This window comes from Labeo rohita, chromosome 1 (assembly GCF_022985175.1).
Source record: "Labeo rohita strain BAU-BD-2019 chromosome 1, IGBB_LRoh.1.0, whole genome shotgun sequence".
In the NCBI taxonomy this organism is placed as follows: domain Eukaryota; kingdom Metazoa; phylum Chordata; class Actinopteri; order Cypriniformes; family Cyprinidae; genus Labeo; species Labeo rohita.
This window is the reverse complement of record NC_066869.1, coordinates 47,714,255-47,734,550: the sequence shown is the minus strand read 5'-3', so window position 1 is coordinate 47,734,550 and position 20,296 is coordinate 47,714,255. Positions and strand designations below refer to the sequence as shown.

Sequence of the window (20,296 nt, the reverse complement as noted above, 5' to 3'; positions counted from 1 at the left end):
TCAATATATCTATATCTATATCTATATATATATATAGATATATATAAATAATGTAATATTTCATATTAAATTAATATAACATGTAATATTTAATTTAATAATTTGATATAATTATAATTTAAATGTTTTATGAGAAAATACTATTTTTTAATATTTTAAATTAGCTTTGAATTATATAGTTTCATTTTAAGTTTTGTTTTTTAATTTGTGAATAATTTCATAATTTTTATTAAATATTACTATTTAATTAGTTTTTTTTTTTAATTTATCTATAAATTTATAATTGCTTCAACTTATTTTACTTTACAATAAAATAAAATAAAATAAAATAAAATAAAATAAAATATTGTTTCTTCATCAGGTACATCAGGTAATGTCAATTTATACAGCTTGAAGTGTAAAAATTAATTTGCATATGTAAAAATTAAAATTAATCTAGATTAGTAAATGCCATAAATGTTCCTAATTCCTTGTACATTAATTTTGGCAGAATTAAGCTTTTTGTAAATTGTTAGCAATAAATAAATAAATAAATAAAATAAAATTTTCATAATTCAAATAATTTACATTTACAATTTAATTTAATTTAAATACATAAAAAATAAAATTCATTTATTTGTTTATTTTTAGTGCTTCAACATATTTCACTTACTTACTAAGACTTTTTATTATTATTATTATCATTATTATTATTATTATTATTATTATTATTATTATCATCATTATTTAAATTAAAATAATTAAATTTAATTTAATTATTTCAAATAACTTTTTTAAAATAATTTTTAATAGTTTTAGTTAATTTTAGCCATGCATGTAACCTTCTGATTTCAGGGATGAAATATATGGACGTCCAAGTCTGTTGACATTCTAAGTATAATTTACTCAGACATTCACGTCAGGTTACTGCAGATTGCTCAGGTTTGTCCTTGGTTACCTGAAGGCTTCTTTGAACGGTGCACTTCAGAGCTAAAATTAACACTGCCTATAAAAGCAATGGTCTGTAAAAACACAAGCAAACAAAGGTCAGATAAATTAGAGATCAGGACTGGCAGCGGTGCGTGTAAAGACACGTAGGATGGAAAGCAGAAGTTGCTCAGGTTATTCTGGGATACGGGATGCCATATGTTGGACACTGGGAATACATGAACTCACTAGCACTGTGTTCACATGCAATGATAATGTACTAAAATAGTACCTATATGCGTCACACAGCATGAAAATAGTATGTGAAACGCAGTATGCAATGATAATAGTTGAAATTCATTGTATATTCAGAACTAAATGCTATAAACAACTTTGTTAGTTCAAAATACCTAATGCATTAACTAATGTTAAAAAACAAGCTTTTTGAAAATTGTTAACAAAAAAAAATAAATAAATAAAATGTTTTTTCATAATGCATCAAATAATATTAATTTATATTAAACCTGAAATGTAAAAAAAATCATCCTTTGTATACTTAGTTAATGAAATTAATCTGGAAATTAATCTACACTGTAAAAAATAAAAAACACAATTTGTTGAGTCAGCCTAAAATAATTTGTTCCCCTGCTGCCTTAAACTTTTAAGTTCAGTCAACTAAAATAAGTTTAGTCAACTTGAAATGTTAAGTTGTACTAAGCAACAACTTAGATATTTGTGTTTGCTAAACTTAACAGATGGGTAAGTAACCAAGCTGCCTTAAAATTTTAAGTTGATTCAACTCAAATATCTAAGTTGTTACTTAGTATAATTTAACATTTCAAGTTATATAAACTTTTTTTGAGTTGACTGAACTTAAAATTTTAAGGCAGCCAGGTTACTGTAACGGGGAGTGAGAGGCGAGAGGCGAGCGGATCCATTCGCGAGCTTTTATTAACAGGACGAGGCATAGACATGGTCGTACAGGCAGGGTCGAAACAGGAGCAAACAGGAATATCACAGGCGAGCCGTAGAGAATAATCCAATAAAACAAGCAAGAGTCCAGTAGGCAGGCGGCGAACAGTCAAAACGGGGAAGCCAGGCGAGGGAACTAAACACAGGGAACAAGGAAACTAGAAAACGCTAACAACAATAATCACAACAACACTCCGTGGCTTGCATGGGGAAAGACCGGGGCTTTATAGAGCTGCTGATTGGTCACGGGTGCTGACGCAATCAGCGCAAAGGATACCGGGAGATGTAGTACGGGGTGTAATGCAACAGTCAGTGTGTGCTGATAGGGTGAGAGTGACATCTGGTGGTGAGCGGACCGCGGAACACCGACCAGATTCGTAACAGTTACAAATTATTTTAAGTTGACTCAACAAAATGTTTTTTACAGTGTAGTTAATGTTTAAAAGTTTCATTGTTAATTCACTGATGATGCATTTTCTGAAAAAATAAGCTTACAAAATAAGCCAAACCAAAAAATAAAATAACAAAATGTAAATATTGTTTCTTCATAATACATCAAATAATCATAAGTTATGCAACTTGAAATACAAATTAATTTGTACTGCATATGTAAGAAATTAATCTAGTGTACTAAATGCTGTAATATTTTTCATTGTTAGTTCATGATACCTAATGCATTTTCTGATTTTGAAAAAAACTTATTTAAACTTATTTAAAACTTACTGCATACAAATAAATAACAATTCTAAAATAAAATGTATTAATAAAATATATTTTTTCCATAATATGTGTAAAGTGTTCACAACAATAAAATAAGATAAAATTAAACAATAAAATAAAAAAATAAAAAATAAAATAAACGAAAGTCAAACGAAATGCATACTGGTATAAAGAAATCAATGCAGTGTGCTCTGTTATATACTGTACATTTGGGGAAATGTAGGTTTACAAATCTAAACAATGTGTTTGTAGAAAGGCAGACACTGGACAAATATATAAGACATTTTTAGAGTGGTCTGTCAGTTATTATTCATATGAAAACACTGAAAGATGAATACAATGCAACAATATTGAGATGTTGCACAACCCAAGAAAAAAAAAACAAAAAAACACAGACTTTAGTTGTGGTTGTGGGTGTTGAAATATCTTATGACATCCCATACAAATATGAGTCCATGTACAGTCAGTTTGACAGGCAGCTTTTGCATCCTACATCCGTCACTAAAGCCTCTCGGTAGATCCTATTTACAATCTTGGAAAAAAATAACAACAACACCACAATGATAAGGCTTGAAATAATTCACAAGGTTGTCATCTGGACAAGCAGGGGGCAGCATGCAATTTCACAAGAGTTTGGCGGCGAATACTGTTTTGATTTTGCCATCGGGATGGTAATTAGTTTATGTTGGAAAAGCTGTAGTTGTGTAATATTCCACATGAAAGGTTAAAAACACGTCTTAAACAGCAACTGCGCCTTGACGATTACTTTGACAAGCACGCAGCAGTATAGACTGCATAATTTATAAGAAAGTGACAAGACGTTGTTTATAAAGTTTTTACATGAAAGCCTCCAAAAGTTGCTGCTGTTATCTTCCTAATTCCCCCAATCCTCGTCATGCATTACAATATGTTCGTGTCAGTCTACATGGCGGCTGAGGAAAGTGGAGGAAAAACAGGACAAGAAACTTCTGATACTCTACTGAGACACTCAAATGTGTGCTTGCATCAAACGTGAGTCTCATATATGCACGGACTATACAGCTGCTTTTTCATAGTTTTGGAGATCTAATCTTTTCCTTTAATAATTAGTCATACAGTAGATTATAAAGCTGTAAAATGTTTATATGAGCTCATAATGAGATTTTTGACTTTGTATCTTGGCAAATTTATGCATGGTTTAAAACACTGCTTTTCTAAAAATCAAAGATTTTAGATGTTTTGCAATTTGTGCTTCATTTAAACCAACAGCTCCCCAATAAAAAAAAATAGCTGAAAATGTCCTCACCCTCAGGCTATTCAAATTGTAGATGAGTTTGTTTCTTTATCAGGTTTGGAGAAATTAAGCATTGCATCCCTTGTTCACCAATAGATCCTCTGCAGTGAATGGGTGCCGTCAGAATGAGAGTCCAAACAGCTGATAAAAACATCACAGTAATCCACAAGTAATCCACACCACTCCAGTCAATCAGTTAACATTTTGAGAAACCAAAAGCTGCGAGGTGTAAGAAACAAATCCATCATTAAGACATTTGTAACTAAAATATGAGTCCATAATCCATAATAATGCTTCCTCCAGTGAAAAAAGTGGTCTGTTCTGCATCAGGAGAGAAATCTGCACAGATCAAGCACAAGCCAAAACAGTCCAAAACCGCTCTAAACAATTACGTGAGTGAGCCCTACCTTTTTTAGTACACAGACAATGAACGTGATTCGTAGTAGTGATGGGAAGTTTGGATTATTTTACAGACTCTGACCTTCGAGTCTAGTTCAGCAAAATAAACAAATCTTTTTTCGATTCATTTCGTTCATTTAACAAAATATGATTAAAATATTACGTGTTACTTCCCTAACACATGTACTTCTTACTAGGGATGTGCGCAACGACTAATTTGATAGTCGTTTAAACGAAAGTTTTGTATCCGACTAGTCAACTAGTCTAAAAGCAAAATATCCCCAAAAGATGGTAAGAAAACAACCTATGTATGTGCATGTATATAATAGCCAACATTTGAAATAACTATGTGAAATCTCTCAGTGAATTCCGCTTGCTGTACGCTTGCTTCGCATTATCATCATTTAATTTTAGGCGGTCGTTAAAAAGGAAACAAAAGAAGAGCCTACACTCAACGGGCTGTGTGATTCTGGTGGGAAATCGTGCGTCCTGTGATTGCGTGCAGTTGCTGGCGGTCGCGAAAGCGTGCAGTCTTATTCTTATGCACGCTGTTTTATTGCATGTCGTTTAAAAACAAAACAATGCAATTACTTACTCAAGACCATGCGTTTTTGTTCAGTAAATTATCCATGTGGTCTGGTGAAATACAAAAAGGAACTCGGCAGGAACTAAAGTCGCAGGCATGCAGAGATAAGCGAAAAGCAAGCTGATAGAGTTTTTAGAAAGCGCCTGGACCTCCCACACCACCACTGAGGCAGGTCTTCGTTTAGAGAAATAGACGGCGCGGAACGTAGAGGCAGAGGCAGCAGGTTGTAGTGAATGCTGTGATTGGTGTTTGCTGCCTTTGGCTAGCTTTTTAAGCTAACGCCTACGACGTGCCTGTTATGCATCCCTCCAGTAGAGTTATTGTAAGCCAATTTGAAATTACATAGTTTACACAAAACTTTTCAGATTCCTTCTAATTTAAAATAATCCCGCACCTTAGTCTTTTGCATGGTCATGAGGTCTCTATTAGGGCATGCGAGGTCTGAGGTAAAAACTTAGTTTTCGCCCAGATACACTTTTAAAAATAATGTATTATTTTTCAAACGTCTAATTTTAACTTGTCATTTAAAATGTGTAGTCGACTATTGTTTTCAGTGTCGACTAGTAGGAGCTGTACAGTTTAGTCGACTAGTCGACTAGACCCGCACATCCCTGCTGCTTACACAAACGTTGATTACACTACAAACACCTCTTATCTGACAAGTTTTCGGGTTTGAGTCGTTCGTTCATCATGTGACAGCCCCATAAGCTCAACCAATAGTGTGAGCCGGAAAAAGAATTGATTAGTTCATCTCTCGAGTCTTCGGGTCCGAGTCATTCGTTCATCACGTGACAGCCCCATAAGATGAACGAACGACTCAAACCTGAAAACTCGAAACAGGTGAACTCATTCCAGTACAGAACTTAATAGGATGTTGCGCATCGTTCCCTGAGATGACTCGTTCCCGAAATAACATTAAAGATTCGTTAAAAATGAATGAATCGTTCAAGAACGACCCATCACTAATTTGTAGCATCGTGAACATGCATCCCAGTGCCTGTGCTACATGAGGTTTTGTGCTTAAAAAGTACACAAATGTTTATTTTTTCGAAAAAAATGACAGATCGTTTCGCTAGATAAGACACTTCTTCCTCGCCTGGGATCGTTTAGAGCCCTTTGAAGCTGCAAGGGGGTGAGTAAATTATTTGTGAACTGTTGTTCTGGAGGTGAACTTCTCCTTTAATTGACACATCCTAAGGAAATAGTGGGTTCACGGCAAATTTATATTTTGAGCACTCAAGATTTAAACTGATAGACTGTAGTGGTGTGGATTACTTGTGGATTATTGTGATGTTTTTATCAGCTGTTTGGACTCTCATTCTGACGGCACCCATTCACTGCAGAGGACCCATTGGTGAGCAAGTGATGTAATGCTACATTTCTCCAAGTCCGATGAAGAAACAAACTCATCTACATCTTGGATGGCCTTATTGCAGTCTAGGAGAAACAACTGAGACATTAAGTAAGATCTCGACAGGTTGCGCTGACAGACGAGCACGTTTTGAGTGTTTCCAGGTGAGGCGTGTAACAGTAACTACAAAGAACACATCATTTAGTGAACGACTCAGTGGTTTACTAACAAGTAGCGAAGACGTCCTGTTGATATGCATCGTTAAATCATCATTCAACGACAGAAGAAAAGCTGAAAGCTACATGCTGATCTCTCTAATGTTTCATCTGAGTGTCACTTACGGAACAGACGACGTCTCCGCACTGATGTGATGCTGAGGGGAGCGATGCGTCTTTCAGCACATTAAAAGAGCAGGATGAAATGAAGCCATGCCGCGCTGTCATAAATGAGTAACGGTCCTGTTAGATAACGCCCCGTGGGCTCGACTTTAGTAGACGGAGCGCCAGTGATTTGTTCACTGAATATCATGACACGGATAGTTTCTCATTCATGATCGTTAAAAATTCTTTGTTTGTATTATTTTATAAGGCAGCTGTCAAATAAATCATTAACTCTGACTATTTCAAGCGGCCTTAAAAGACGACAGCTGCTCTAAAGTTAGCCGTGTTAAAAGTTAAATATAACAACAGACGTAATTAATCTCAAAGGATAACATTAACTTTCTAGTGATTTCAAGCATCAGTCTAGTGCACTAAAATGTTTATATACACATTTTCCTGCCTTAGTACAGTTTTTTTTTTTTCCAAAACATTAAATATGAATGGCTTTTTTTAAACTATAATGTATATACTAGACAAATGAATGTTGTTTTTTGGAATAAAAAAAAATGTTAAACTATAGATAAAATAAAATAAACTATAGATAGATAGATAGATAGATAGGTGTATAAATGTAAATTGTATGTAGTTATAATTTTGAATATATAAATGTAAATAAATGTAAGTAAATGTATAAATATATAGACACAAAACTGAATATATAAATGTAAATCATAAAAAAATCAACAGTTAAATTAGAATATAAAAATACAAATCTAAATATAAATCATGAATATATATATATAAGTCTGAATATATAGTTATAAATCTGAATATAGAAGCCGAAAGTATAGCTGTATGTTTGAATATATATATATATAAATGTACATTTTGAATATAGTTAAAAATATCTAATATAATATAATATAATATAATAATATGTAAGTCTGAATATATAGATATAAAACCAAATATATTAATGTAAATTATGAAAATATAAGTAGACCTGATTATATAGTTACAAGTCTGAATATAGAAGCTTAAAGTATAGTTGCTGTAACGTAGGGAGGGAAACGAGAGACGTGCGGATCCATGCGCAAACTTTTATTATAACGACGAGACATAGACATGGTCAAAGGCAGGCAGGGTCGGGCAACAGCAGACAGGAACACAGACAGCAAGAACAAGAGTAGAACTAAAACAGGAGGGGGTCAGTCCAGCGGCGAACGTTATCCGACAGGGGCTAGGCAGAAGAGTGGTCAGACGAGCGAGGGTTCAAAACGAGACAACGGAAAAACTAGACACGGGGAGAAACTAGGAGATACGCTTAGTACGACTGCAATGGAAAATACAATACAATACAATACTCGGCGAGGAGTGACAGGAAGACCGGGGTATTTATACAGTCTCTGATTGGATGGGGGGAAGTGCAATGGCTGATGGGGAGTGTAGTCCGGGGTGTGGTGTGGCAGTCCGTAGAGCGACGTCTGGTGGTAGCGGTCCGCAGCTCACCGACCAGATCATGACATAGCCCCCCCCAAAGAGCGGCTTCCAGACGCTACAAACGAACCATAGTCCAGGGGAGCGGTGGGGCGGGGGTGAGACAGGGCAAGGGCTGGAGGGCCAGGTCCCTGCGGAGGACCCGGTGATTGAGGCAGGACCGGCAGGGCAGGAGCCCTCCAGGGCGGAGCCGGAGGCGGAGCAGGCAGTGCAAGAACCCTCCAGGGCGGAGCCGGTGGAGCCCTCAGGGCGAAGCCGGAGGCGGAACAGGCGGCGCTTGAACCCTCCAGGGCGGAGCCGGAGGCAGAACAGGCGGCGCTAGAACCCTCCAGGGCGGAGCCGGAGGCAGAACAGGCGGTGCTAGAGCCCTCCAGGGCGGAGCCGGAGGCAGAACAGGTGGCGCTAGAGCCCTCCAGGGCGGTGCCGGAGGCCGAACAGACGGCGCTACAGCCCTCCAGGTCGGAGCCGGAGGCAGAGCCAGCGACACTAGAGCCCCCAAGGGCGGAGCCGGAGGCGCAACAGCCCTCCCAGGCGGAACAGGAGGCGGAGCAGGAGGCGCCGCAGCCCTGCGGGGCGGAACAGGAATCTGCATCACGCTCTGGGACCTGGGGAGAGCAGGGACAGAGGAGGCAGACAGAATAGAGAGAGAAGGCGCAGCAGCCTCCCGGGCGGAACAGGAGGCGGAGCGGCCCTCCGGGGCGGAACAGGAGGCGGAGCGGCCCTCCGGGGCGGAACAGGAGGCTGCGTCATCGACTGGGACCTGGGGCAACAGCAGACAGGAACACAGACAGCAAGAACAAGAGTAGAACTAAAACAGGAGGGGGTCAGTCCAGCGGCGAACGTTATCCGACAGGGGCTAGGCAGAAGAGTGGTCAGACGAGCGAGGGTTCAAAACGAGACAACGGAAAAACTAGACACGGGGAGAAACTAGGAGATACGCTTAGTACGACTGCAATGGAAAATACAATACAATACAATACTCGGCGAGGAGTGACAGGAAGACCGGGGTATTTATACAGTCTCTGATTGGATGGGGGGAATATGGCTGATGGGGAGTGTAGTCCGGGGTGTGGTGTGGCAGTCCGTGCGTGACAAAACGCAAGAGCGACGTCTGGTGGTGAGCGGTCCGCAGCTCACCGACCAGATCATGACAGTTGTAAGTTTGAATATATAAATGTAAATTTTGAGTACAGTTAAAAAATAATATAATATAATATAATATAATATAATAATATGTAAGTCTGCATATATAGATATGAAACTGAACATATAAATTTAATTTGTGACTATAATTATAACAATATAATATAATATAATATAATATAATAATTATATAATATAATATGACTATATAACTGTAAATCGGAACGTATATTGATAAATCTTATAGTATAAAGAGTATAAAGTATAGCGTACAAAAAATATAGAGTATAAAAAGTTAATATCAGCTTTTATGTATTTATCAAAATAAAAGCAGTCAAAGCATAAAAGTTATAATGATAAAATATAAGTATTCAAAATCCATTTGAGTTAGGATTATTCATAAGATAATGTCTTTACAATCATTTATATGTGTGAAAATTGGATGAGAATTTAACAAAAAGTTGTAATTTGGATCAAAGGAAGACAGGAATCATGTGTTTGTCTGTTTTTTCCTGCTGATTAAGAGATCAAACAAGACTTTGCCTTACAAAAGCAAAAATGTTAAGAAATGCGTCATTTTGTGAGAAAGTCAGATATGCTAGATCAAAACAGACACTATTTTTGTAATCAGCACCTCAATATCAATTAGAAACAGTCATTGGATTTCATTTAGCAAATATGATGTAGCGCTTTTCAACCCAACACACATAATCTTTAACATTACAGTAAGGTGATTAACAAGAAAAACGGCACGTCATGTGAACAGGCTGCTGACCTCTGCTTCAGGCCATCAGACTCCACGCGTGCATGCATTAGGTGACCCGTTAGTCCAGCATGGAGAAACACTGCCTGACCACCTCTAACCAAACAATGCTCTGACTTTGCACCTCTTGGCTGACCTTGCTTTCAGCACAGACTCTCCCTCAGCGCCTGACCTTTCACTTCATCCTTCATGTGCCTCCTGTTCACCATGTGAACTAACTTCACTTGAAAGAAGACACTCTACACTTTCATTGCATTACAATATGGTAAAATAAATAAATAAATCTGACTGACTGACTGAATCATTCTGATTCATTTAAAGAAAAAGCTTAAAAATACAAGCTGTCCTCAACACCAAGGATGCATTAAAATGATCAAAAGTGACAGTAAAGACATTCATATGCAGCAGTACAACTGTTTTTAACATTAATAATAATCAGAAATGTTTCTTGAGCAGCAAATCAGCATATTAGAATGATTTCTAAAGGATTATGTGACACTGAAGACTGGAGTGATGATGCCAAAAATTCAGCTTTGATCACAGGAATTAATTACATTTTACAATATACTCAAATAGAAAACAGTTATTTTAAATTGTAAAATTTTTTCACAATATAACCGATTTTACAGTATATTTTTAATCAAATAAATGCAGCCTTGGTGAGTATAAAATACTTTTTGCAAAAACATAAAAAAATCCTATACCGATAAATAAATCTTATTTTAGAATGAGAATATATTATTCCCCTATTGAAAAATAAATATACTAATGTGTTTAAAATACATTTATTTCATGCTTAGCATACTACACATACATTTACTTATTATGTACTTAATAAAAACACCATGCAATTGTACTTTTAGTATACTAAACTGATATATTTAAAGTCTGCTAAACTGGAACAACCAATTTTGTACTTAATGCGCTTTAATTGTGCGGAAGTCCAACTAAAAATATTTTTAAGTATATTAGATTGTGTTAAGGTGGAACTATTGCAAGTATACTTTAGGTACACTTTAAATAATATCGGTCTTTAAATGCAAAATATTTAAAGATCATACAATCCTCATTAACAGTGACATAAAAATTTATTTTAGGCTTAATATTAAGAAATGTGCATTGTGCACAAGTACTCTACATAAAGCTTAATTACAATTTTTAGATGAGTAAGCGATATGTCAGTAAATATGTTAACAGACATGAACTATACTCAGTATATTTTAAATCTATTACTTTTTTACTAGCGTCATAACCATTTCAACTATATATTTAGTCTAAAAAGAGTTGTGATAGAGCAAGAAACATCCAATTTTCCTTATTATGACCCCTTTAAAACCATGACAATCAAAAAAACAGGTTACTTTCATTCAATTTGACTGCTAAATCACACAAAATTACCCTGCCAGTTACAAAAACCTCTCAAACCTCAATTTCTTATAACAATGCCCATTCAACACCAAAACCATCATCAACACACGGCCAACAGCCACTAGGAAATGTTCACAGACTTGTTCCTTATTATAAGGAACCACCTCGCTGCTTAGCATGCAGGAGTTCTGGCCGAAACGTTCACCGTCACGTCCCTTGCAAATTTCACTCGTAATGAAGTTGGCGGACTTCAAAGCAGCCGTTTGATACCACTCGCCTGTATGACTACGAAACCAGCTCATTAGCCGTAGCTTTGATAAGAATCAAGCAAGTTATTATAGTGTTAACCTTGTAACCCAACAATGAAACATGGTGCACCTCAATGGAAGGGGAAACACTGCTATGAATCACACCTTTTCCACAGTTAGGAAAACGTGATTCATTTTCTAGTATTAAAGTAATGCCCACGGCAGAACACATGCTGTTAGAGATAAGAAGATGCTTGATCAAATGGATTGGTCCTATGAAAGAGCATCTATAGCCAGTGAAGTGTTTCCAGGAAAGCTAATAACCATTCCTTTTCTTCTGCAGGAAATCTTTTGATAAGCGTGATTACATGAGAACTGCATGAATACAGCTTGAACAATAGGCTGGTGCTAAAACCTTGATGTTTTTTTTGTAATCAAACACAATTTTGAGGAAAATACGAGTGCTTGCTCATGCAAATCTCGCCACACAATTCTGCTGTTTTGTAGGTGTATGGAGCATTGAAATGCGGTTGCTAGTCTGTTGTGGGTGGTTGCTAGGTGGTTGTATAAAAAGTCAAAAAGGTCTCTGCAATATTTTGGTCTCCAGATATGGCTCAAGTCCCGCTTTCAGTTCAAGTCAGTGTTTTTCCTGTATTATCATCTGGTTGGAGGCAGTTATTGTTATCACTAACTAAAAATAATCTACAGCTATTAAAAACATTTTCGATAAATGAAATAAATGTTAAATGTTATTAAAAATATTTTAGCTAGTTAAAGCTAGTTTCTTCAACAGATTTGGAGAAATCCAGTTCCAGCATTGCATAATTTGCTCACCAATGGATCCTCTGCAGTGAATGGGTGCCGTCAAAATGAGAGTCAAACAACTGATAAATAGGGCTGGCCGATTAATCGAAAAGTAATCGAAATCGACATTCAGAACCTATAATCGATCAAATTTTTCCAGGTCGATTATTTCGATTACTTTCCCTTTAAAAACACTACCGGGTGTGGAGTCACGTGACCCCGCTCCGTTACGTTATTCCGCCGACATGTCGAGCATGGAGAGCTTAAACACTGAGACAACTGAGCAACAAGAGCAGCTTGTACCAAAGAAAAACGCAGTCTCCGTCGTTTGGACAAATTTGGGTTTAGTAAAGATGACATCGAACAAAATGAAGTCAGATGTAGACACTGTAGAAAAACAGTTTCGACTCCCAAAGGTAACACCACCAATTTGTTTCAACACTTGGAGCACAATCATGTTACTGAATATGAAGAGTGCATGGCTCAAAAAAAACAAAAAGAGACTGACAAGCGCCCAGCAACAAGTGTCTCCGCAAAGCAGATGTCGATAACACAAGCGTTCACAAATGCCACACAGTATGAGAAGAGTTCAAGAAGATGGACAGAAATAACTGACGCTATTTGTTATTACATCGAAAAGGATATAACTCTCGACAGAAGATACACTGTGCCATTGCGATCACATTTTTCTAAAACTGCGCTGCCAGACATGTACAAGACATGTTGTAAAAATGTAGCTGCTGAATTGAAAAATGTTAAACACTTTGCAGCCACATCTGATCTCTGGTCAAGTAGGACGATGGACCCATTCTTGAGCCTTACTTTGCACTACATTGACGGCGATTGGAAGCTGCGCCAGAGATGCCTTGAGACGGCATATTTTCCAGCCGATCACACGGCAGATATGATTGCGCAAGGTCTGAAAGATATGCTTTCTGAATGGGACCTCGCGGAAGAAAAACATTCAGCCATTACGACAGACAACGGTGCTAATGTTGTCAAAGCTGCTGCGCTTAATGGATGGATACGGCAGCAGTGTTTTGGACACTGGCTACACCTTGCAATTGGTAAGTACACGTCAGCTTAATTAAATATAATAGCATTGGGATGTTATCTAATTGGGCATATCTGGCATTTACTATATTCTGGCTACGCTAAATTTGTTCATAAAGCACCTTTATAAATGTTACAATATGCTTGATATTACAGTGTTACAATGTTAAGTTCACATTACAATGTAACAGAACACTACATCATTAAAGTAAAAATCATTGTGTTGTAAAAATGTGTTGTTAATCTGATATTATTTAAGAAATATAAGAGGCTAATTAATTTTGGTACTGTTAAAGCTTCAGGTATAAATAAAATATTGTCAATAATAATAATTAAAAAAATTATTAATTTTGTGTGTTTCAGAAAATGGATTGAAAGATCAATGTGTGACACGTGCAGTGAGGGTGTGCAAAAACATAGTCAGTGCTTTTTCCTATGGCTGGAAAAAAAAGAAGGCATTAATGAAGGTGCAACAAGAACTGAACCTGCCACAACACAAGCTAAAAACAGCATGCGTTACCAGATGGGGATCGATGCAAATGATGATTGCACGAGTCCTCGAACAAAGGAAAGCTATTACACAGGTCCTTTCTGAAGACAAAAAATCCAGGCACCTTGTTCCATCGTGGGCTGACCTGGATGTCTTAGAGGCTGTCAGCAAGGCTCTTTCCCCCTTGATGGAGTTCACAGACGCCCGAGCTCTGCTCGCCCCCGGCCCTCTCTTCTGTGGGGTGACGAGCCGTTCTGTTTACTTGAGCCAAATTTTGCTGTGAAACTTGCTAACTAGCACATAATTAGGAAAGGCGATTTTGCAAAGATGCATAAAAAGCCCTTATACTCGCTTCTGAAGTAGGTGAAGCTGGTTCACGAATGATTCACGCAACATAGACGCATTTATGCAGATTGCCGGGGGCATTTCCTTCAAAAACGAAAGTAACGTTAATCCTCTGCATCTTCAGCGGCTCAGATGTTGGGAGCAAATGACGACTGCTATGTTCACTATTACATCCGACAACAAAACACCTCAGTCGCTCAATCAGAGACATTCTTGTCTTCCCCTGGACCGTAGTCGAAACAATGGCGGTTGGACTGTTACAGCTCACTCAGGGCAGGCCTAAGGTAAGACGGCCGTGTCAATTAACTATCGTGGGAGCAGCCTTGGTCTGTGAATTTTGCATCCGATGACCCCTTTAAGTCTAACAAATGAAAAACTTCTGCAGTAAAGTTTCTAACTAGCAAGTATAATTGCATAATACAAATCAATATTACATCATGCGCCGATGTTCAACTGGTTAACACAGCGTCAAAGATTAAATTATTTGATTTTGCCTGTAGTGCTTTGTGTGAACATTTTAAGGCGTGCTTTTAAGTGGGCGCTAAAAACATAAAGAAAGCAGCATTCCTTGTATTTCACCATAGAAATCGGAATCTGATGCAACCTGAGAAACAGCGGGGCTATTCCTGAAGTCTGGACTGAAGGGAAAACCCAAGACAATAAGGGCTTTCAAGTGTTGTCAGATACTGTTCTTACTTCGCCTCTGTTGGCAAGCACGGCTTCCTCACTGTCAGCGTCTGACCTTCTCTTAGCGCGGCCCATCATGCAAAGAGCGGAAAGAGTAGCAGATGGTTCTGGAAGGTCCCTCAGGGACATCTTCATATACTGTATATGAAGCTATTAAAACCAGTGGGCTGAGGAGAAGAGGATTGTTTTTGAAATGATATAGCTCATTTATTTTGTTTGTGTAGCTGTCTGGCAAATGCTAATGAGCGAGTGCTAACCAGTAATAAACAACAACAGTTTATTCGATGGGATCTGCTGCTGCATTTGAGTGAGGACTGAAAAGCAAATTCACACCTGTACAAACATGCCGCTGATCGAAAACCATATTTACAATACAGATTCACATCATTTGTTTTATAAAATGCATCCCATCTGATGGCACTACAGTGATTAATTTGTGCAATAAAATGTGCTTTGCATAAGCCTACATCAAGGATACAAAAACTATTTTGTCAGGCGAACCCATCTGATCTAAAACATTTACTGCAAGCATCCACTGAGATCTTATGTTAATATTTAAATAAGTTAACAACACATTCTCAGGTTTACAGTTCTCTGATGTTGGTTAATGTTCACATTACATGGATAAAACAATAATATATATATATATATATATATTTAAATATATATATATTTAAATATATTTTTATTTTATAATAATAATTATTATTTATTTAAATTTATTTTAATTTTACTTTTTTATTTTAATTTAATTTTTTTATTTTTAATTAGTTAAATTACATGCACATAGAGCTGTTACAAAACCACAAACCTCATGCAATAAACCTTACAAAACTCTAGTTTGGGAAACCTGGCATAAATTAAAGTAAAATTCATTGTATAATAACCTCAACATTAAAATGAATGAAATAACTCATATTCAGTTCCCTTTTTTCCTGCAATTTCCATCCTGTGCAAAAAAATTATAATTATTTTTTTAATTAAATTAGGGAGTCCCAAAATGTTTCTGTCAGTTGAACCTGTTTGACCTAAAATAATTTAAGTGAGAGACTGTAAGTGTTTAATTATTTTTGTAAATAATGTAATTTATTTATTTTCATTTTACGTTTTTTATTTATTTATTTTATCTAGCTTACACAGAGAGCTTTTACAAAACCAAAAACTATTACTTGGATAATGACTTTAAAATAAAATAACTCTTTCTTTGGTCTTTGATTCAATTTTTTTCTGCAATTTCCATCCTCTGCAAAAATGTTTTTCATAAGCTTAAATCAGAGATTCACAAAACATTTATTTGTCAATTAAACCTCTTTAACCTAAAGTTAGAGATTTTAAGTTAATATTTCACTAATTTAATAGCATTCTCATGTTCACGGTTTTCTGATATCACAGAACTTTTGTAAAACCACAAACTCCAGTTTAGGAAAACCTGGCTTAAAAAAAACAAACAAGAAAAATTATAACTTTAAAACATTAAAATGAATAAAATAATAACTATTCCCTCATGTCTGGCAGATCCTTTATTTCACCTCATTGTGATTGTGACCACAGGAATCCATAGTTTCTATTTATCTTAAAATACAAATATCATGCATGGTGTGAACAGACCTTTAGACCAGCATGCAAGCAGGTTTCTGCTGGTTTAGCAATTGGACCAGCACAGCTTTATTCACCTTGACAGCCGATAAGCCAGGTATGGGAAACACTCAATAACACTCATCTAGGATCTGAATTCTGAGTTGAATTAAACAGTCAAGAGCTAAAATAGCAAAAAAGGGCTACTCCATGAGACATTTTGGTGCCTGATTAACAAAAGTGTCACATTAGAGCTGTTGAAGTTGGAAAGGCCTTTTGAAAAGAATGAAAAATGCCTACAGCCAAAACAACCACACAAGCAAAAAGGAAATCAAGCTCCATTTTTAAGTGTTTAGTGCCATCTCTCAACTGGATGATGTGCCTATGCATTAGCCAGTAAGGAAGATATTGCTCTAATAATTTCCCAGAAAAGGCTTGTGGAATGGAAACCGAACTATTGCGCCCATCAGCAGTGACAGAACGCGGCCTCGTGCTGTTTAGGAATGCTGATTTTTAAAACATAATCACCTCATTCATTTACACCGCAGACACGCTTCAGCTCCTGATCAAGTATTCCGAGCCGGTCATGGTTTGTAGGGAAATTCAAAGGGCATTAGCTCAAAGTGACTGCATCCAGAAAGCAAAACAAAGAGGGCAGCATATTTATCCCAGTGGTATTCCAGGCCGTGTTGTCCCAGACACACTGAAGTTTCCAGCTGTGAAGAAGCCATCTGTTCTCCTCTCCTTCGTTTTAATTAGCAGCGGTTCTTTCCTTTATCAGCGCACGCCTGACTTTCTCTCCCGAGTCTCGGAACGCAGGATTATGACAAACAGGTCATGCAATCCATCGAGGCCTCCATACAAACACGGATTAATATTTCAACGCCCCTAATTGTGTCGTCAATGGAAATGGAAAGGACACGCTCACCTTTTGTCCTAATTTGTATTAATGATGTTTATGCCATTTGATGCATGCGTGGAGTGCAACAACTATATTGATTTAAATGATCTGAGGCGCCATATTGCGATGCACTTGTGATGATCTCCTTTTGAAGGTTGCAGAGCAAAAATACCATCTGTAGAACAGTTGAAAGTCTTGCTCAGATTCTACAGGGTCAATGCCAATGCCAAAAACTACCAATACACAATATTAAATAAAAAGCAATATTTACCCATTAAACATTTTTGATCTGCATTTTGAATTCGCTACACATTTGCCGACTCATAGTACCAGTTTAAATTAGATACAATATGAAGACTGTGACAATAATGATAATCTTTATGAAACTTGATGGCCAAAAGGCCCATCATGATATAATCATAATTTTATATCTCCAGCAAAATCATTGCAAATGTTCCATCTATTAAGGATTAAAAGATTCTGATTTAATTTGCGAGTAACTCGCAGCGCACCACCATGTTTGAACATCAGGTGGTCTGGTTTGGTCTGAAGTGTGTGGTACATCATGCTGAGATTAAAAGAGCTCTTAGAGGTCCTTAAAACAGATTGCACATGAGTCTGGGAAGGGTTTTGTTTCCAAGTCATTTTGTAGTCAGTCCACTCAACATCAGATTTCCAACCACTGGCAGATTGGCCAGGCCGTCCCACCAAATTCAGCCAGAGAGCTGAAAATAGCAGGTTACTAAACACTGTTTATGTCTCTTCAACCATCCTGTCCACACAACAGCATACAAGACCAGCTCAAATAATGTCAAAAACACTTTTAGCAAACAAAAATTTAGTGACATCCATAACCAGAAAGGAAATACAACTTGCACAAGATTATTTCATAAATGCATCCAATCAAGGCATGAGCTCATCCATTAAATCTTTACTAACTGACTGAAACCATGCATGCATTTTATACCTCATTCCGCAATGCAATGTGCTCGACTTGAGCAGTGATGCATCAAATTTAAAATAAATAAATGAACTGCAAATTAATTTCTGAGATGATGACTGGATGCAACTCACTGAATTACACGTGCAGCATTTTGCATATCGTTTTTCCGACTTTTTAAACATAACAGGCAAAATGCCATTTTAAATGGGAGGCGGTGTTGCATTCCGAACATAACCAAGGTCTTGAAGAACCCCAGGATAATGTAAAAGGGATTTATAAGCAAGGCTTGCCTCAGTTAATGTCAAATTGCATGAATCAACCATCCAAAAGAGACTTCATAACTTTGCCCAGAATGCAAGGTCAGACTCGAAGAATATAGATACACACTGGAGTGTGTCAAACAACATTTAAGATCAGATCAAGACTCAGTGTGCTCTGAATATATAAGGCAAAGAAATGGGGTTGACTGCAATTGTGCATCATATTTAACTGGAGCATGCAATGCAACCAAATCCAAGCTGATAAATGAACCTCAAAAGGCCAAACAGTAATAGCTTTGAAGTTTGGAAAAATAGAATAAAATAAAAATAAATCCTAATTCATTTAGCTCTTTCTCAATTGTAAAGTTTGGGATTGGGGGGCAGTAGGTATTAAACACTGGTGTCCACATCTACTTGTTATCTTTTCAATCATATATTAATATGATTGAAATAGAAGATCAAATTTATATATAAATAAATGTGTTTGCGAATTTGAACACATTTAACTGTCTTAAGGTCAGAAACTCTGTTATGTTCCTGCATATTAGCCTTTGTTGTGTTCCACTTTCTGTGTGTACCTGATAATAAATAGTGAAATGCAGCCAGCGTCTCTCTCCGATGGATGCTGTTGGAGTCCTGCTGATCTAGGCTCCTGAATGCTCGCACGGCCCACCAAGGTGCAGCTTATCAGTGCTGCAGGTTTCAGGTTTGGGAGTCTGCGGCCCCTCGCTGGCCTTCCCATCATTCCAGCCTCTGTGTGAAGTCCCACAGACAGCATGACAAATACACCCTGTCAGTCAAGAACTACTCTGCTAACTCTGAAATGCACCCAGCTAGTGGTGCACATAACAAATACGAGTAGATGCCTATGAAGGTGCATCATCAAATGAGTACTCTGAATTCTTTTTTTGGTCGCAATAAATAATGCATCCCATAGCACCCAACAAGTATCCATGTAGGTTTGTTGATATGAAGTTTACTTGTAGGATACACCAGCTGGTAAATGTGTGAAGTTGCTTCTTCTATATTGACCTTTTTCTTTCTCAAACCTTGTCTTATTATAAATTATTAAATTATATACGTTTTATTGCAAAATTCAAATAACAGATGCCGTTTTAGGCGCGCTTTCATATTTGGCGCTCCTTTTTTGAGTGACAGTTAAAGGAACCGTATGTAGGATTGTGGCCAAAACTGGTACTGCAATCACTTTCAAAATACTGTAGAACGGCGTATCCCCTCCCCCTCCCCCCTGACTCAAGGTTGCCAGCTGAGCTGCAGGATTCCGCAGGAACGTAGGATGCTACAAGGAGCTTCCAATGGCAAGTGTCGAGTCCTACACAATAAGTTTTTTCTTCTTCTGTTACTTATGTTTATGCTTCACGAGAGATGTTTTGCGAAGTAATTATGTGTCGCAAAAATTTACTAAAGGCGATTAGCCAAATATTTCGTAAAGATGTACTGTAATACCACATTTCAGTCGGAACATAGATTGTTTTCATACCGTGCTAGTGGTGCAATATAAAGCTTTTTATGAACGCATTTAGCACGGGCGACCGTGGAAAATCCACTGTGTACGGAAGCACGGGGCTTTTAGCCTATACCAACAAACATTACCTGTCCAGGAGAAAATTAGCAACGTTGGCATCTGTCTTAACACTAGAACCGCCACGGGGTCAATACCCCTACCTGTTA

General features: G+C 37.2%; 1 long non-coding RNA gene across 1 annotated transcript in view; it reads right to left on the bottom strand.

The window, feature by feature from the left end:
* Positions 1–19,345, bottom strand: part of LOC127169432 (uncharacterized) — a 30,501-nt gene extending 11,156 nt beyond the window's left edge. The window contains exon 1 of the long non-coding RNA XR_007828245.1: positions 19,183–19,345. This is a non-coding gene — a long non-coding RNA (uncharacterized LOC127169432). The remainder of the gene's footprint in view (positions 1–19,182) is intronic.
* Between the last annotated feature and the right edge of the window lie 951 nt (positions 19,346–20,296).